We start from the raw sequence: 17,804 nt of genomic DNA, 5'->3' as shown, positions 1-17,804 counted from the left end.
CTGTCATGAAAACTGAGTTCTCTGTCATAAAAACTGCTTTCACCATCAGAACTGCGTTCACTGCCATGAAAATTGCGTTCACTGTCATGAAAACTGTGTTCACTGCCATGAAACCTCCGTTCACTATTGTGAAAACTGAGTTCACTGTCATGAAAACTGCATTCACTGTCAGACTGAAAAGGAAAAACTATCAATAGTGTCCTTTAAACATTGTCTAAAAGCATGAAAAGAACAATTTAATTTTGTTTTTTGTTTGTATGAAACAACACATATTCCATTTCCACAAAACTACTGAGCACAGCAAATGAGTTGAGAAACAGAAATAGACCTGTTCTATTGACTGTTAGGTTATTGAAATTGGGGTGGTGGTGGCCTGATCAGTAAGGCATTGGACTTGTGACCGCCATCAGAATTTTTTGGTTTTTTTTTTTTTTTTTTTTTTTTTAAAGAAAATTTTTGGAGGAAAGAAGTATTAAATTTTTTTTAACGAGAATAAGGAAGATGCATTAATTATTTTTGACGTACATCTTCCAAATTAAGTAGCCTTGTCTTTTTTCAATGAAAATCACCTTAGACACAGGATGGCATCAGAGTATGTTGCAAAAAAGGATCTGACTGTTTGATTTCATTTTAATTAAACATGATTTTTTCTGCAACGAGTATATTCTGTACGATGAAAACGTGTGACAGGGATGAAAAAGAAATAAAAAATGGATGAAATAAAATATTTTAAAAATCTATTTTGTTTTTGTAAGAATTTTGACCATCCTGCTCCGGCCTTTCATGGATTTACTAAAACCGGCAAAATTCAATCAGAACTAGGTTTTTAAATAACATTTTTTTGCTCTTAACTAACGATTTTTAATATACAGATTTTCTTTACAAACAAGTTTGAGTTCATGAAGAATTTTTCACTTCATTTTACTTCCATGTTTTGTATCTTTTTTAAAATGGCAGTTTTTTAAATTTATCATTAGATGATTTTTACCAAACTTTCAAAAATGTTGAACTTTGCAGATGGAAGTGGAGCAGTTTAATCTTATGTTAACTATTTTTCATGAACTATTTTCACATTCTTCGATATCTAATACATAAAAGGAAGTTTTCTTTCCATAAAAATTCTCGAATTTGTATGCTCAATAGATGAATCAGTTTGACCATTTCCGGAGAATATCAATCTGTGTATGTGTTTGTGTGTGATAGATTTTTATTGGTATTTAGAGCTTGAAATTCCAAAAAACTTTCAGAAAACGCCTCCTCACCATAATTAAAGACCCTCTTAAGTTTTGTTTTTAGGGCTCAATTTCAAAAAAAAAAAAAAAAAAATTCACGGCAAAACCGTGAATTCCTTTCTTTAATTGCATTAGTATCGAAATTCATCTGCAATTGAGTTACTGGAATTTCAATTTCCAAAACTGCCTCTGGAGGGCCCCTCAACTTCTAACATAAATATTACCAAAGATCGTCTGAAACTGTCTTTTTAAAGATACAAGTTCGAAACTTTCCCAAGGCTGCCCCTCTCCCCCTTATTAATCTCTGCAGTTCTCGCAAACAATATTGAAAATAGTGTAAAGTTTCGTTTTTAGGGCTGAAATTCTGAAACATGTCCGGAGAAGATCTTCCGAGAACACTTCCCCCAAACATGATTGCCTTTTTGCAGCTTCAATTTCGAAAAACTGCCAGTCCGTAACGTTACCAAAGATGCATACAATCGTGTTTTTAGCAATAAAATTTCAAGAAATCACTACCTCTCCCCTTAACATGCTTGAAGACAATCTACAATTACGTTTTTTTGGAGATCCGATTTCAAAAAATTGCCACGGTGGGCAACGGAACTTCTCTGCCTAACATTACCAAAGATCGTTTAAAACTGTTTTTAGACCTAAAATTTCAAAAAAGTTTCAGGGGGCGCCCCTGAACTCCCTTCTTCCTATCGTTACCAAAGGTCGTCAAAAACTGCTATTGGAATTTTGATTTCGAGCCTGAGTGACACAGAACCCCCCCCCCCCCCTAAACATTACTAAAGACCACCCTCCACCCAAAATTGCGTTCCAGAACAACAATTTCAATAAAAGTGCGTAGGAGAGCTTCCAAACCCCTCCCCCCTCTAACATCCCCGAAGGTCGGCTAAAATTGCGTTTGGGGAGCTTCAATTTTGAAAAACTGATCGCTACCTAACGGTGCCAAAGATGGCTTTCAATCTCGGTTTTTAACACTTAAATTTCAAAAATTTTCCAGGAAAATCTCCCGTACCTTCTTTACCTAACATAACCGAAGACAATCCAAAAATACGTTTTTGGAGTACAAAATGTCGAAGAATTGCCGTGCGAGGGTCACCAAGTCTTTCCTCTGCCGAACGTTACCAAATATCGTCTAAAACAGCTTTTTAGAACTATAATTTCAAAACACTTTCGGGGGAGGGACCCCGGACCCCCTCCCCCCCCCCCCCCCCCAACATTACCAAACCTTTGTCTAAAACTGAGTTGTTGGAGTTTGAATTTCGAAAAATTGCCACGTAAGAGAAACGGAAATCTTTCCTCTCTCTATCATAACTAAAGGTTGTCTAAAACTGCATTTTTAGAACTACAATTTCAAAAAAGTTCCGAAGCAGAGTCACTCAGCCACCCTTTTCCTGACATAATCGAAGCAATCAGCAATTGTGCTTTTAGAGTTTCAGTTTCAAAAAATTTCCACGCCAAGGTCACAAAGCCTCTCCTCTCCCTAAAATTACCAAAGATCGACAAAAACTGCAAATTCGTAAATTTTTCGGGAGAGAAAACTAAGGAACCATTATTTTTGAGTCAATATTATACTTACGATGGGGGTCGTATTGCTTACATCGAGTAATGATTCCCACGTTAATTAAAATCTGAATTCTCTCTTTCTCTCTGTGTGTGTATTTTAAAATATATTAAGGGGAAAAAGTTGGGATGAGCTTGCTAAAACTCATACCCTTTTCTCTTAGATTTTTTTCATCTCGTGATGGCCCTGAAAAATTGAATGTTATCATTTTAACTGGGGCTTATGCATAAATTACAAATGTTGCAAACACATGCAATAAATAGAACAAATCTGGTAGCCGTGACACTCAAATTTGAAGTTCTGAGCAAGCAGCTAGACTAATTTTAGTATTAGCAGCGATTAGTTGCAAGATCCTAAATTTATTAGAAAAAATTATTCCTTGTACTTTTAATTGCTGTCGTAAATGTAAGCGTTCGTTTTTGCATCTGTTGTAACTTTTTTTTTTTTTATCTTAAGCAACATTATTTTGTTGAATTGTTTTGATTGATTCATTCACTCATTAAATTATTGCAAATGATGTAAATTTAACTGGGAATGCGTGACTTTAAAAGTGTTATGTTTAACCTAATTTAAAAGCAAGAGAGCTGTGAAATTTGGGGGGGGGGGGATTTCGCGCTATTGAGCTTACGAAGGATGGGCAACCCTGTGCTAAAGGGGTGTAATAACATTCTTGAAATCAATATTTAGTAGCCAATAACGACGCCACTTCCTTTCGAAAAAAAATCGTGTTGTCGACGAGAAATTCGCGTCAGCTCTAAAATCCGTTACTCGCGAAAAATTCACGTTATAGCCTTTCGCGTAAGCCGAATCGCGTTGTAGCGGGAGTCGACTGTACTTTACTTCCAGTAACCAGTTAACATAAGAGTTCTAAGAAATTATTAATAACAGTCTTAAAGACATATCTAATCATGATTAAACTAAAAAGTTTGTATGGAAATGATTTTGAATTAAATTTTCAAGCAATATAATTATTGTTGCAAGAATAAAAAGTAATAGTGAAAGTATAGAAGTAATGCAGCTTTACTTACGTAAATAATAGACATATTCATGTAAAAAAAATGAAACCCTTTAACAACCAGTCATATTGAGCTATTCTCTAATCAAGAATTTAAGTTTTTAATTAATGAATACAGTATTTTAACAAAAAAAAATAATTAAAAGATTTACTTATGTGCACAAGGTAACTCAATTTCAAATGATTTCATTATTTGTTGTAAAAAATCTTAGATTACTTTCGTGAAAAACATTGAAATGAAAAAAACAATCAATTAATTTCAAAATATGTATGTATATAACTTATTTTTTTAGAAAAAAGAATTTTTAAAGTCTGAAAAAATCCTTAGTACTTGTATAATCTGAGGCGGACAGCGAATAATACAATGGCAAAAAGTTGATTTTGATATAAGATTCAAATTTTGCAATTAAATTAAAATTGCGAAGAAGTAATAACCCTTAAACTTTTATCAGTATTAATTTAAAAAACAAAGATTTCTTCTTAAATTGTGATTACAGTATGCTATTTACTTTAAGACGACGAGTAAAAGCAAAAAATCTAAGGCATTAATGACGGCTTTCTCTTTGCCTGTAGGGTTGTTTATTTTATGTAGCATGGAATGTGTGAAAGGAAAATTCAAGCAACATAAACAACTTTACAGACACAGAAGTAATCTGGGAAGTTTATCCCCCCACCCACCTGTGGTTAATAAGTTAAGATTCATTATTTTGACGTTGAGGAAAAAGATAAACAAATAAGCTGACGGTATATAATTGCCTCATTAATTCTACTTCTTTTTAAACAGATAAATGGTGGAAAATGCGTAGCAAATTAAGGTACTTAATTTTGCAAAGCAACAAAAAGTTTTTTTTTCTTCACTTGATCAATTTTCCCTGAATTTGTTATTTTTTCGAAATTCCCTCACTTTTCCCTGATCTCCCTGATCTGTCGCCACCCTGTAAACGTTAACTGAATCTTTATTTTGCCTCTTCGACGAAAGAAAGCGAAATTTCAGAAAATTTCCGAGTTTAAACGGGGCAGAATCGTTGGCCTTCGTGAAGCTGGATTGTCTTATCGTGCAGTAGCCGCTCGTGTGCAGCGTAACAGCAGCACATTCAAGCGTGTTTGGAAGCAGTGGACGGACGAGGGTCGGACAGCTCGGAAATCCGGGAGTGGACCCCGAAATGTGACGTCAGCTCACGATGACAGACACCTGGTGCGTATGGCGCTGACGAACCGCACAGCTTCTTCTAAACAATTGGCAGCACAGTGGTCAACAGCTACAGGTGTTTCATTGTGTGCTTCATCAATTCGGAGACGTCTGATGCAGCGTAAGCTTCACGCAAGGATTCCTTTATACAAGATTCTTCTCACGCAAAACCATCGCCGCCTGCGGCTACAATGGGCCAAGGTGCATAGGAGCTGGCGTGCTGATTGGCAGCAGGTCGTCTTTTCTGACGAATCCCGCTTCAATTTGTGGCACATGATAGCCGAATTCATGTCAGGCACTATGCCGGTGATCGGCACTTCCCGGAGAGCATTATCGAACGCCACAGTGGACGAACACTCGGAGTTATGGTCTGGGGTGCCATAGCATATCATGGACGATCACAATTGCTACAAATTGTGGGCAATTCGAACAGTACCCGATACATAAACGAAGTTTTACAGCCCCAAGCTATTTCTTTCTTGCAAGGATTGCCAGGGGCTGTATTCCAGCATGATAATGATCGTCCACGTGTCGCCAGGACTGTCAAATCCTACCTTGATTTGCAGCAGGTACAGCTTCTTCCTTGGCCTGCATATTCCCCGGATATGTCACCGATTGAACATGTGTGGGATTTTGTTGGGCGGCATCTCGCTCGTGATCCTCGTCCTGTTGCTTCAACAGACGAACTTTGGTTGGTCATACAAACGATACGGAATACTCTTCCGTAGGCAGATATTCAAACTCTGTGTTACTCCATGCCGAGTCGTGTAGCAGCTCTTATTGCGGCGCGTGGTGGCCACACAAAATACTAATTTCTATCTCTTTTTATTGTTTGCTTGGTTTGAAAATGTAATCATTTTTTTGTACCATTACCACTCAACTGTGTATTAAATTTCATTTAACTATGATGCTTCCTTCATGGTGTTGCAATTTTCACAAACAGGAGTGTACGTGTCGTGTAAACATTAGTGAACACGTTCATATATGAGTAGATACATGCATACACGTGCCTACTCAAGTATATACGTATATACACGAGTATATAAGCATGTATACGTGCTTACCTACAGGAGTGTATACGTGTCTACACGAGTATATACTTGTCACGTGCATGAACGGTATATACACGTGTAATCTAACATCATATGCGTGTATGCACTTGTATCTCTAGTATATACGTGCATACCTGAGTATATACATGTACAATAGACGTATACACGCATATATAAGTGTACATACACACATACGAGTATACACGAGTTAATTCGTGGATACATCCATTGCGTGTTTACGTGTCTACTATATATATATATATATATATATATATTTTATATATATATATATATATATATATATTTTATATATATAATATATATATATATATATAATATATATTTTATATATATATATATATATATATATATTTTATATATATAATATATATATATATATATATATATATATATATATTTTATATATATATATATATATATATATATATATATATATATATTTTATATATATATATATATATATATATATATATATATATATATATATATATATATATATATATATATATATATACATATATATATATAATATATATATATAGTGAAGCACGAGTATTTTTTTATATGTAGGTATACGTGCAGACACGATTATATACATACAGTTAGGTGTATACACCTGTACATGCATGTACGAGGGCTGTTCAATAAGTAATAAGACTAAATTAACAAAAAATACAGAACAACTTTAATCGTCGTTATTTACATGATTTTTTTAAGAATAACTTCTGCAGGACTAAATGCATTTATTCCAACATTCTATCCACTTCTTAAAAAGTTATGAACGTTAAGTTCGTGAGAGCTATATCAAAACCGCCTCAAAAGAGTACAGACATGCTTCGCTGCTTTCAAAATGTTTGCCTCGTAATGGTTCCTTAAGTTGAGGAAACAGCCAGAACTGACAGATGTAAAATAATTCTGAGATTCTCCTAGATAATAATAGCAGCAGTGTTAATCATTGTCTCTGTGATGGACGTTGAAGATTGTCCCTCACGTTCAAAACCTTCCATATCCTGCCTGCCTTCCTTAAAAGCTTTATGCCAGCAAAATGTACGGACTCTAAGCATTGCTTCATCATTGAAAACTCCACGTATCATATCAAAGATCTCCGATGCTGATTTTTTCTGACAAAAACCAACTTTAATCGCATAACTTTGTTCTAACGACGCTTCCATTTTGACAACTGGCTGCATCTTGTAGGCGCTTGCCAACAGGCTTCAATTAAAACACGTGATACTCAAGAACACGAGTCTGTACACGCCAACTATCGGTATATTTTGTTAATACAGACAACAGGCAATTCTCATGCCACGGGAATTAACGTTCCGATGAGTGGTTTCGCGGCAGTAAAATTAGTCTTATTTCTTATTAAACAGCCTACGTATACGCGAGTATATAAGCTTATGTATGCCTACAAAGTGAATCCAAGCTCTAAAAAAATCTAAGGGGTGTGAGAGGGGAGGATAAGAAGCAAAGAATTATAAGGAACTTACGTTCACTGACGCGCGACATGCACACAAAGCCAGAAACTGATGGATGCGAAACAAATCACAAATTTGTTACACAAAGATGATTTTACCCAACATTTTAGTTTTTAAGAAATATTTAGAGCAGTTGTTAAAAGTTACAGCCTGTAGTAGCTCTAATACAAGCATCGCAACAAAGGCACAGCGACTGATGAAAGTTTTTCAAAAGTATCGTCAAGATCGGACTGGCTATGTGGGCACTGGGCATTTGAGTAAATGCCCGGTGCGCAGTTTCAAAAGGCGCCGGTCGACCATCGTCGTTTTTCTTATGGAAAATTTTATTGTAATAATTTTTGTCAGTTGAGAAATGAAGAATTTTTTTTTGCTTGCAATAGAAAATATCGGAAAGGGGAAAAAGCAATTTTTAGACTTTCCGTAATTTATTTCTGGGGGATTATTGGGGGCGATATTATTATCGGGACGGGGGAGGCGTAGAGAAGAGATGGCCCTAGGGCAGAGGGTTTAACTTCCCTTCACACCACTCACATTACAACGTAGATCTTGCAAATGAGACACATCTGTTTTTTATTCATCAGCAGAAAATTACCCTGCTTTAGCAATATACAGTACTCAACAGTCAACTCACATAGAACGTCTTATTTGTTTCCAAAAGTGCTTCGAGGCCCCGCCCTGTCTATGTCGGAAGATTTTTGCTTAAGGCCCTTCTGCAGAACGCCGTGTTTTGAGATTTCCAGTGTCCGCACAAAATAATGTTTCGTTTTAGCTCTGTGTGGACACATCTTTTACATCGGGGAAAAAGAATAATTTTCCGTACTTCAAAAAACTATTTTGTCCACTTTTTCCCTTAGAAATGTATAATGAAATCAGTTGATCCGTATACGGCTTCCATTCATCCAACATGGTGCAAAACGCTATTTTTTTTTTCATAAACTTGACCAACACAAAGTCATTAAGGACTATGTGATTGGTAATTTGAATTGAAAAATAAAAATAATGTGTGAAATGATAGAATTCCTTGCAAACTGATTTTTCACCTTTCAATAAGCAAACTTATTTAGTAAAAAAAAAGGCTTAAAAACGTGCAAAAAACACACAAAATCCTTTCTAAATGTATCCATAATTTTTATAAAGCAATTGATAAAGAATAAAATCCCAAAATTTAATATGAGAAATAAAAAAAATATAATTTTATAAAGGAACTTATCACTTCGCAAGAATCAGTCACTTATTTTGTAAATGAAACTTAATACAGTGCCCGCCACTAATAAAATCACTGGATTATGAAATCAGCCGCTTTATGGAATCAAATCTGGAAGAACAGAATCCTTTCTATATCGAAACATGTTAGGTTTATCCTTTAATAAAATCATCCTCGCCGTTTTATAAAATCAAACTTTTGGAGATTATATGTTAATAATTCTCTGAATAGAACTAGGATTTTATTTTTTCTTTCAAGGATTTAAAATATTGCTGCACTAATAAAATAACAAATTCCACGAAAACAAAAACGGAAAAAAAAAGGTGAAGGTTGTGCGTTTTTTTTTTCCTTGGGAAGTTGAATGAAAAAAAAAAAAGAAGAAGAATGAAGCAGTCTCAAAAGAATTGTTTCAGAGTCATATATTTAGTTGGTGCTGCCTGTTTCCACTTCGCAGAACTGTTTCGACATGCAGCCCTGCTCACTGACCACTGAGTCAATCTGTTCGTGCTCATTCAGCTATCTACAGGGGTTGACAGTTCATTTTTACAATTGAGTTAAAATTATTAGCTAGCAAGTCGTGACGACTTGTGAAAGTTTAGTTCAAAATTTTGAATAAGTATGACAAGCTTCCTAAATGTAGTTAGTGTGATGCTGCAATTAAATTTGGGATTTCTCAATCTTTACTTTCAAATTCTCTTATTCAAACAACAACAAGTCAATATTTTAAGACCCTTGTGAAATTTTAAAAATGTACCTTATGTAAGTTAAAATGTCAACTGTATTATGCAACTGAACTAAAATAATGCAATACAACTCGACTAAAAATAAAATACAGCTAATCGTAATTTCTTTCTTTTTAAGAGTATTTATACTTAAAAATCTTTTTTTTTTTCAGTGCATGAGTGCCGGTTTATAAAATCAGCCGCTTTATAAAATCAAATGTCCTCAGCACGAATGTGATTTTTATAAGCGGCGGGCACTGTATATGAAAAAAAAGGACAGAAAATCATACTTATCAAAATTAATCTAAGAAAGGCAAATAACAAAAAATATATCAGGGGTTCTCAAACTGGGTGGCGTGGCACCCCAGGGTGCCGTAGAAAGAGGCGAGGGGTGCCGCAAAGTGTCCATGTTACTGATATATTACATATTGAAAGCGCAAAATAAGCTCATATAGACCAATAAGGTCATCCTCCCATTGTTTGATTTAGTATGGTAAAAATTAGCTAGATCTCAATTTCATTGTCGTCAGAAAAATTAACTGAGAGATGATAAAAGTTTTATCAACAAGCAATTTTTAATTACCAGACAACAATGTAGCAAACGTTATTTCAGAAGAGACATGTCAAAACTACCTGATCTTATTTTTTGATATCTTTTGTTTCTACATGGATCACTGTACATTACTAGTTTGAAAAAATGTTATTAAGTGTTCTTGCAGCCTAATTTATGTAGTTGACAAATTCAAAAAGAAAAATGTCCTTGTATACCATCATTTTTTCTTGTGATTAAATAACCTAGGTAAGTACATTGTGGGTCAATAAGACCATATTCACTTTATTTTCACTCCAGTGCCTTTATAATAAGACCCCAGAGTATCAGATGAAGGGTATGATCTTATGCTGTATGTGCAGAAATTTATATATATATATTATTTGCCCCGAATGTGTCGATTGACCTTAAGTTTCCTTTCTGTTTAAGTAAATATGAAAATTTTGGTAATGCTTTTGAGGTTTTCAAAATGTGTTTCAATGTTCATGTTTTTATGCTGGCTTTTTTTTTTTTTTCTCAATTCTTTTTAGTTTGATGATAGTTTTTTGGCAATATTTTTTTTTTTTCGTCTTCAACTTGGCATGAAGTAATCCTTGCCCACAGAGTTTTCCTTATAAGGAACCTGTGTTTCACCCCTATAAATCGTCTTTCTTTGTTAAAACTGCTAAGAAACAAAATGAAAACTTCAATTTCCCCTTGGTTTCATTGTGTTCTTATTTTTCATGAGTCATCTCGTAAATATGCAGAAGCTGGATCCAATTCAAATATAAGTGAGCGATATACCAGTTTATGAACCTTAAGGTCGCCTCATTTGGCGCACTTACCTTAAATAATAGAAATAGACTGGGATGTTGTGAGAAAGTTCTAAAAGGGTACCGCGAATCAAAAAAGTTTGAGAACCCCTGAAATATATTATAACTAACTTTTTATTTTTTTTCACTCAAAGCTGAAAAGGATTAGTGTGGGGATGTGTCCACAGAAGTCCCATTCCCATGTGTCCACTCTAACCCCATGGAGCATTTTTTTTTCTTTTAAGCCTTTTAATTATTAATCAAAATTATACACTGCAGAACTGAATTTCAAAATATATATTTAATACATTTATCTACAATATATCTCTCCTTTTACTTGAAATAATTAAAATACGTAGTCCCCAATCTAATAATTAAGAGAAAATCCAAAATTTACTTTTCCACCATGAATACCTTCTTTTGTAAATTGCTACTAAACTATCAAGTGTTTTCTCAGGAAAATACACATGGAAGTGCATCTTGGTGTTGTCATTATGAATAAATTAACAGAGAAATTCTAGAAAAAAAAACATAATCATTCCAGATGTCCACACTAACCCCTTGTCCACACTAGCCTCCTTTCCCTCAATTGAATTTTTTTTTCTTTTTTTTTTTTTTTTTTTTTTGTCATTATTATACACTATTACGTATTTTTTTTTTTTTTTTTTAACTTAGCCTATTCTTGTAAGGCTGGCATTTTTTGCTTTTTGATACTACTTGCCCAACTTACTGTTATGCTAATCATAAAGTTTGCAATATAAAGGGACATTTTAATGCTCTGTGACACATATATGATAATTTTGATATCTATTTAGTTTTACTTATGGCATTAATACATTAAAGTGAGACTGGGGACAGTTGATCCCATTTTTTGTTGGAGCTTATAACTTTTAAAGTAAGAAATTACAACGTCAAAAAAGCACAAATTGCAGATTATTGCAGACATGTGTTTTGGCATTACATAGGATGCCTTTTTCAATGAAAAAAGTAATAAGCTTATGGATGAAAAGACATCGGACAAAAGTCAAGAGCAGATAAGCGTACAGCTTAAATGATAAAAATAGCCGATTAGCCAGACACCCAATGAGAAAATTATAAACCAATAAGGAACCAATAGGAATGCAAACAAAGACCAAGAGCTCTCTCTGAGGTACAGTAAAACCGAAAGAAAGAATTCAATTGGACAAAGATTAGGCCAAAGCTTAAACAAAAAGAAAATGTCACTAACCGTGAACCGCAAGAAAGGAAAAGTTGAATGGAAGAAAAAAACACCAGAAATAAAATAAAAAAAAATTTTTGGAAAAGGAAGAAATAAAGGATCAATAGAAAAAAAGGGGGGGGGGGTGTCAACCATGACAAAAAAGTAAAAAATAAACAAAGCAAGATAGATAAAAATGAAAGGAAAAATAAAAAAGTATGCAAAATAGAAAAAATGGATGGGGAAAGGACAGTGTTAAAGATATGAGAGCCAGACAATGGAAAATTATGGAACTGCTTTAAGATTCCTCAAAATATTATGGAACTAAGTTCCTCAAAATATAGAAAGATTCCCATAAGTCAAGATCTGATGAATTGGGGCATTTTTGGATAATCCGATAAGATCTTGGTGTCTGGCTAATCCGCTATTTTTACCGTTTAAGCTCTACGCTTATCTGCTCTTGGCTTTTGACGGATGTCTTTTCATCCATAAGCTCATTACTTTTTGCATTGAAAAAAGCATTCCCTGCAACGCCGAAACACGTGTCCGCAGTAATCTGCAATTTGTGCTTTTTTGACGTTGTTATTTCTTACTATACTGTTCAGCACAAAGGTATTTATCTTATCACTTTTGTTTGATTCAATGAAGCGTCAAAGGTTACATCGAGAACACTTCCCCTCCCCTCAAAATGCTATACCGTTTTTAATATTTATGTACTAGAATTAAATATTTTAAAGAAAAGCCAAAACTTGGTAAAATAATCAAGTCTTCTTTGTGTATGGAGACTTGATACCAGTTTGCAGGAGACTTGATCCTGGGGCAAAAGAGTGCTTATATGTATTTTCACTTAGTGCTTATATGTAAATGCAAGTCAAACATTTATATTGTGACATGGTTATTATTTACTCATTAACCCCCTTGCAGTTGGACAGTCCCAGAATTGGGTCATTCCATATCAAATCGATCAAAAAAGTAAGATTTTCAAGTTGACCCCTTCCGATTTTTCTAAAATTTTATACAGAGGTAGTGTTTGGTAATAAAAGTAAAAACCCAAATTTTTAAATTTTTGATACAAATATTCTTTGATAGGGGGTCATTACAAAAAATCGAATTTTGGTAGACGGAGTAGCTTTTGAACACATATAACTTTTGTTCTAATTGAACTACATGTAAAAACTTGATACCATTGTAAAGCTCTTAAAACGAGCTTTAAGATGAAACAAAAATGCAATCTTAAATTTTGAAGGTCATTCAAAATTACCTTTGACCTTGAATATTTCCAAAAGTTATAATTTTAAATATCTGAAAAAAAATATATAAACTGAGTAGGTTTAGTTTTAAAGATTAATTTCGCGTATAGTTAAATTAGTGTTTAATACAGGATTCGGTGGGTTATCAGTTACATTATGTAGTTGTGTATTGGAGGGCCCGACTTCAAAAGGTTATTAAAAATTAAGAGATTATATATAATTAGTTAGGTATTTAAAATAATTCATCGTATAGTAATTTAAATCAGTGTTTATTTTATAATTCGATGTTTAGTTTAGTTGATTTTTGTACTGGAATTGTAACATACATTTCATTTCTATGTTTGGGTAGGAAACAGAATGTAAGTGAAATCAGTTATTTTTTGCTTTTTAGTTCCTGGGTATTTTTTTAAGGCAGTTTTTTTTTTATTTAAAAGTAATTTATTTGTGCCAAGTTTCATGTTGGGACAACACTGGGATCATGCATAAATTAACAATTTTTCATTTTGAAGGTCATTTGAAATTGACCTTAGGTATTTCCAAAAGTTATTATTTTAAAAATCTCAAAAAAATACATATTATACACATAATTGAGTTCTTTATTTGTGCCAAATTTCATGTTGGGACAATTAGGGGATCGGCTATAATTTAATGCTTCATGCAACGGGTGTTTGACGATAAATTTGAAAATAATGATATAGCAACGTTTGGAAAACGATAAAATTAGAAATGTAAAAATATTTTAAAATTATATTTGCTTTTTTTTTTTAAATATCGTCTGCAGATTGACTTACAGTTGCTATTTTCCCCGCCTGTGATGGGGTGGTCCCGGGTTCGAATCACGACTCAGGCATGGATGTACTTTCTCTCTCCTGTCCTTCCTTTGTGTGAATGTGTTGTTATGCTGTGATTGGTTGCCTACCCTATTAACGGGTCCCTATGGCATGTGTGCAGTTTTGCATAATATAGACGAACGCTGCGAACGGCGTTCGCAGAAAATTTTTGGCTCTGCAGAATTATTTTTTTTTAATGGAATTTTTAAGAAAATCCCATAGCTCTTATTTCTGTAAAGCCTTTCTCCAAAAGCCTTTTAAAGCACATGTGTAAAAAAATAATGGTTTTGGCAGTTTTCTTCAGCTGATGAAAAATAAGCAAACTATATGTTATCGTAAAAAAAAAATTAAATGATTTAAAGCACTTTTTTTGTCTCTTTCATATTTGAATATAAATTTAATTTTTTATTCAAGGGTGAGTAAGGCAAAATAATTATGTGCAGAAAATTTTCCAGTTAGGATTTGTGTTCGCAGAAAGCTTTTCATTTTATCTAAGTCTGCATGTATGTATTGTGGAAGATGGACTTCACACCAAATTACCGCACAGTTGGAAAAATGAAGCAGCGCACCCCAAATTGCCAGCCTTGCTGGCACAAGACAACAACAACAACGTTCTTCTCGATGAGTTGAATCAACTTCTTAGTTGATTCAACTCTTAAGGACATTGCCAAGCGTTCGTTTTCCACGAGTAAATTTGTTGAGTCAACTCTGCTCAGTTTTAACAGCGTTGTGGGGTATTTTTAGAAGAAAAATTGAATCTACGAAGTTGCCTCGTGTGAAGACAATGCAATACTCCAGTCAACAACTGCCATAACATTGTGTGCATGAAGACTTGAGACCAGTTTTTACCCAAGTGCAGAAACTGGAAGGAGATATAAAATTGCAGAAGCAGAAAGCAACCTAGCAAAGCATTGTCAGGAAGAAGTATATAACTGTTAAGTCAAGTTTGACGGCATGGATAACTTGTATAATTATTTTATGTAATTTACTCATTGTACATCACATTGAATGAATTTTTCTAATGTTATATTATCAGCATGATTATGACACATTTGGGCAAATATATTTGATCTTCAATTGATGGCAATTTATTTTGGGCCACTTGGAGTAACATTTATTTTAAATTATGCATGATCCCAGTGTTGTCCCAACATGAAACTTGGCACAAATAAAGAAAAATTACACTGTGTACAAAATATATTTTTTCAGATTTTTAAAATTATAACTTTTGGAAATACTCAAGAACAAAGGTCAATTTCAAATGACCTTCAAAATGAAAAATTGTATTTTTGTATCAAGTAATATATCTTTTTAAAGCTCTGAATGTAAACTTTAAAAATATATAAAGTTCAAGATTCTAACTTGATTTGTTCCAGAGTTATGGTCAGGCAAGTATGAGCCGGTGGAGCAAAACATTAAAATTTCGACCCCTTATATCTAAAAAACTACAACAGCTAGAGGGTCAATTTTTTTTTTACACCACTTAGTGAATGGGTATGAACCTGCAAAATATTGTTATAATCTATGAGCACTCACTTTTTAGGTGTGTGATTTAACATGGAATGACCCAATTACATGTTAAATGGACGAGATATGTCGTCATAAACTGCAAGGTGGTTAAAAAATGAACAAAGTTGATGATGTCAAATTAAAAACTGAAAAAAAAAAACAATAGCTAATAAACCCAATTTAACAATCAAAATTGCCTAACAGGAAATAACCATCATTGCTAAAGAAACTAATACTTTTTCATCAATCTTGATTAAGTATTCAGAAAAAATTAAAAATGCCCTAACCATCTATTACATCTACTACTAAGCTTATTAGATGCTTTAATTTTCCAAAATAATTCTTAAAATTCGAAAACGAATATTCTTTTCATTTTCATTCCAACCACTAATTTCAGATGATTGTTGGGGTCAATTTTGTAATAGTTTTATAGTTTTGATATTAAAACACTAATTCTGCTCATCACTAATAGCATGTATATTAAAGTTTAAATGTAGTTTTGATATTTATTTTTTTTTGTTTTCACTAATACTTGATCAAGATTTATGAGAAAATTAAATTGTTGATTCTTTAGCAATTATTTCCTATTAGAGTTGATTTTGTTTGTTAAACATGTTTCGTTTGTTGATTTACTGTCGATTGTTTCTGTTTTATTTTAGTTTTTATTTGACATGATAAATTTGATCTTTTTATGAGTAAATAATAATAATGTCACAATAATGAATGTTTGACTTGCATTTAAAACACATATAAGGACTCTTTTGCCACTATTATCAAGTCTCCTGCAGACTGGGATCAAGTCTTCTTGTACAAAAATTTGATTCTTTTACTAAGTTCGGTTTTTTTCTTTATAATATTTTATTCTAATATATAAGTTTTAAAAATGGTATAGCATTTTGATGGGGAAAAGACTGTTCTAAATATGTAACGTGTGATGCTCTATTAAGGCGTTCTTAAAAATAAAAAAAATAGACGAAATTTCGTAGGTGTACACAAATCTTTCTTAAAATAATTGTATTACTAATCTAATTCTTAACTGTTCATAATCAATCTCTAAACATAAGTTGCTCACTGAAGATTCTTTCTAGTTTTACAAGTTCAAAATAATAATTTAAAAAAAAAAAAACCATAAATGAATGGTTTCTTTTGAAAACAGCAGCAACAGTAACAATACTTAAAATGTACAATGAATTAAATTTCAACAAAACACATTCTACTTTCAAATGCCCCCTCCGTTATTATAAAATCAGTTTAATTTGAATCCAAATTACGAACCTTCATATAATCAAGTTTGGAATTTTAAAACATATTTTCACAAGCAAAACACATGTTACAATAATGCAGGGATAGAAGTGACATTTGCCAACAAAAATATAGGAAAATATAGGAATTTTCTGAAAAAAATATAGGAATTCGATGGAAAATATAGGAATTTTCTGCAAACAATATAGGAATTTTTCGAAATAATATAGGAATATTTTGAAAAAAAAAAGGATATACAGGAATTTCGATAACAAAGCTCGCCAGTATGACATTTTTTTTCAAAATGCAATACTACTATTCGATTAAAAACATGTAATTACACTACCTGACATAAGTGCAATACATACGCATAATTAAGTCTAAAAATACACACAAAATCAATTTTACAAACAGTAAAAGAGCGTAAAACTGTAATTTGTACTAAACATATTAAGGCATACTTCTTTAAAAATAAAAAAAAATAGACGAAACTTTTTGTAGATGAACACAAATCTTTCTTAAAATAGTTGTGTCACTAATCTAATTTTTAATGAAAGATTTTGCATGATCCGATACTGCGATGGGCAAGCTGTGCAGTAGAATGAAATTCGTGAAGTTCTGTTCTAATTTATGTTATCACTTGACAATGCAGTAAAAGCCAAACTTAAAGTTCTATAAGTTAAACATGTGCTATGCTGAAATCAAAGTCACATGTCACAGTAATATCAGGGGTCAATCCAGGTTTCATTTTTTAAGTCCCCATTATGCGAAAAAGCAAAATATTTTTTGTGAATTTTCTTTATTTTTGTGAAAAAGAAATTATTGTGAATTTCCTTTTCTTTTCTAGAAAAAAGTGTTCAGGTAAAAATTTAAATGTATGCAAATTAAAAATTTAAATGTATACTGTGTTTTTTTTCAGAAAAATCTCTGATATGATACTTTTTGACCATT

The 17,804-nt window shown here is 32.9% G+C and overlaps 1 long non-coding RNA gene across 1 annotated transcript in view; it reads right to left on the bottom strand.

The window, feature by feature from the left end:
* Positions 1-40: 40 nt before the first annotated feature.
* Positions 41-17,804, bottom strand: part of LOC129219258 (uncharacterized) — a 41,632-nt gene continuing 23,868 nt past the window's right edge. Inside the window, exon 3 of the long non-coding RNA XR_008580389.1 lies at positions 41-173. This is a non-coding gene — a long non-coding RNA (uncharacterized LOC129219258). The remainder of the gene's footprint in view (positions 174-17,804) is intronic.

This window comes from Uloborus diversus, chromosome 3, assembly GCF_026930045.1.
Source record: "Uloborus diversus isolate 005 chromosome 3, Udiv.v.3.1, whole genome shotgun sequence".
Lineage (NCBI taxonomy): Eukaryota > Metazoa > Arthropoda > Arachnida > Araneae > Uloboridae > Uloborus > Uloborus diversus.
Note: the sequence above shows the minus strand (reverse complement) of the source record. Positions and strands in the feature narration are given on the sequence as shown.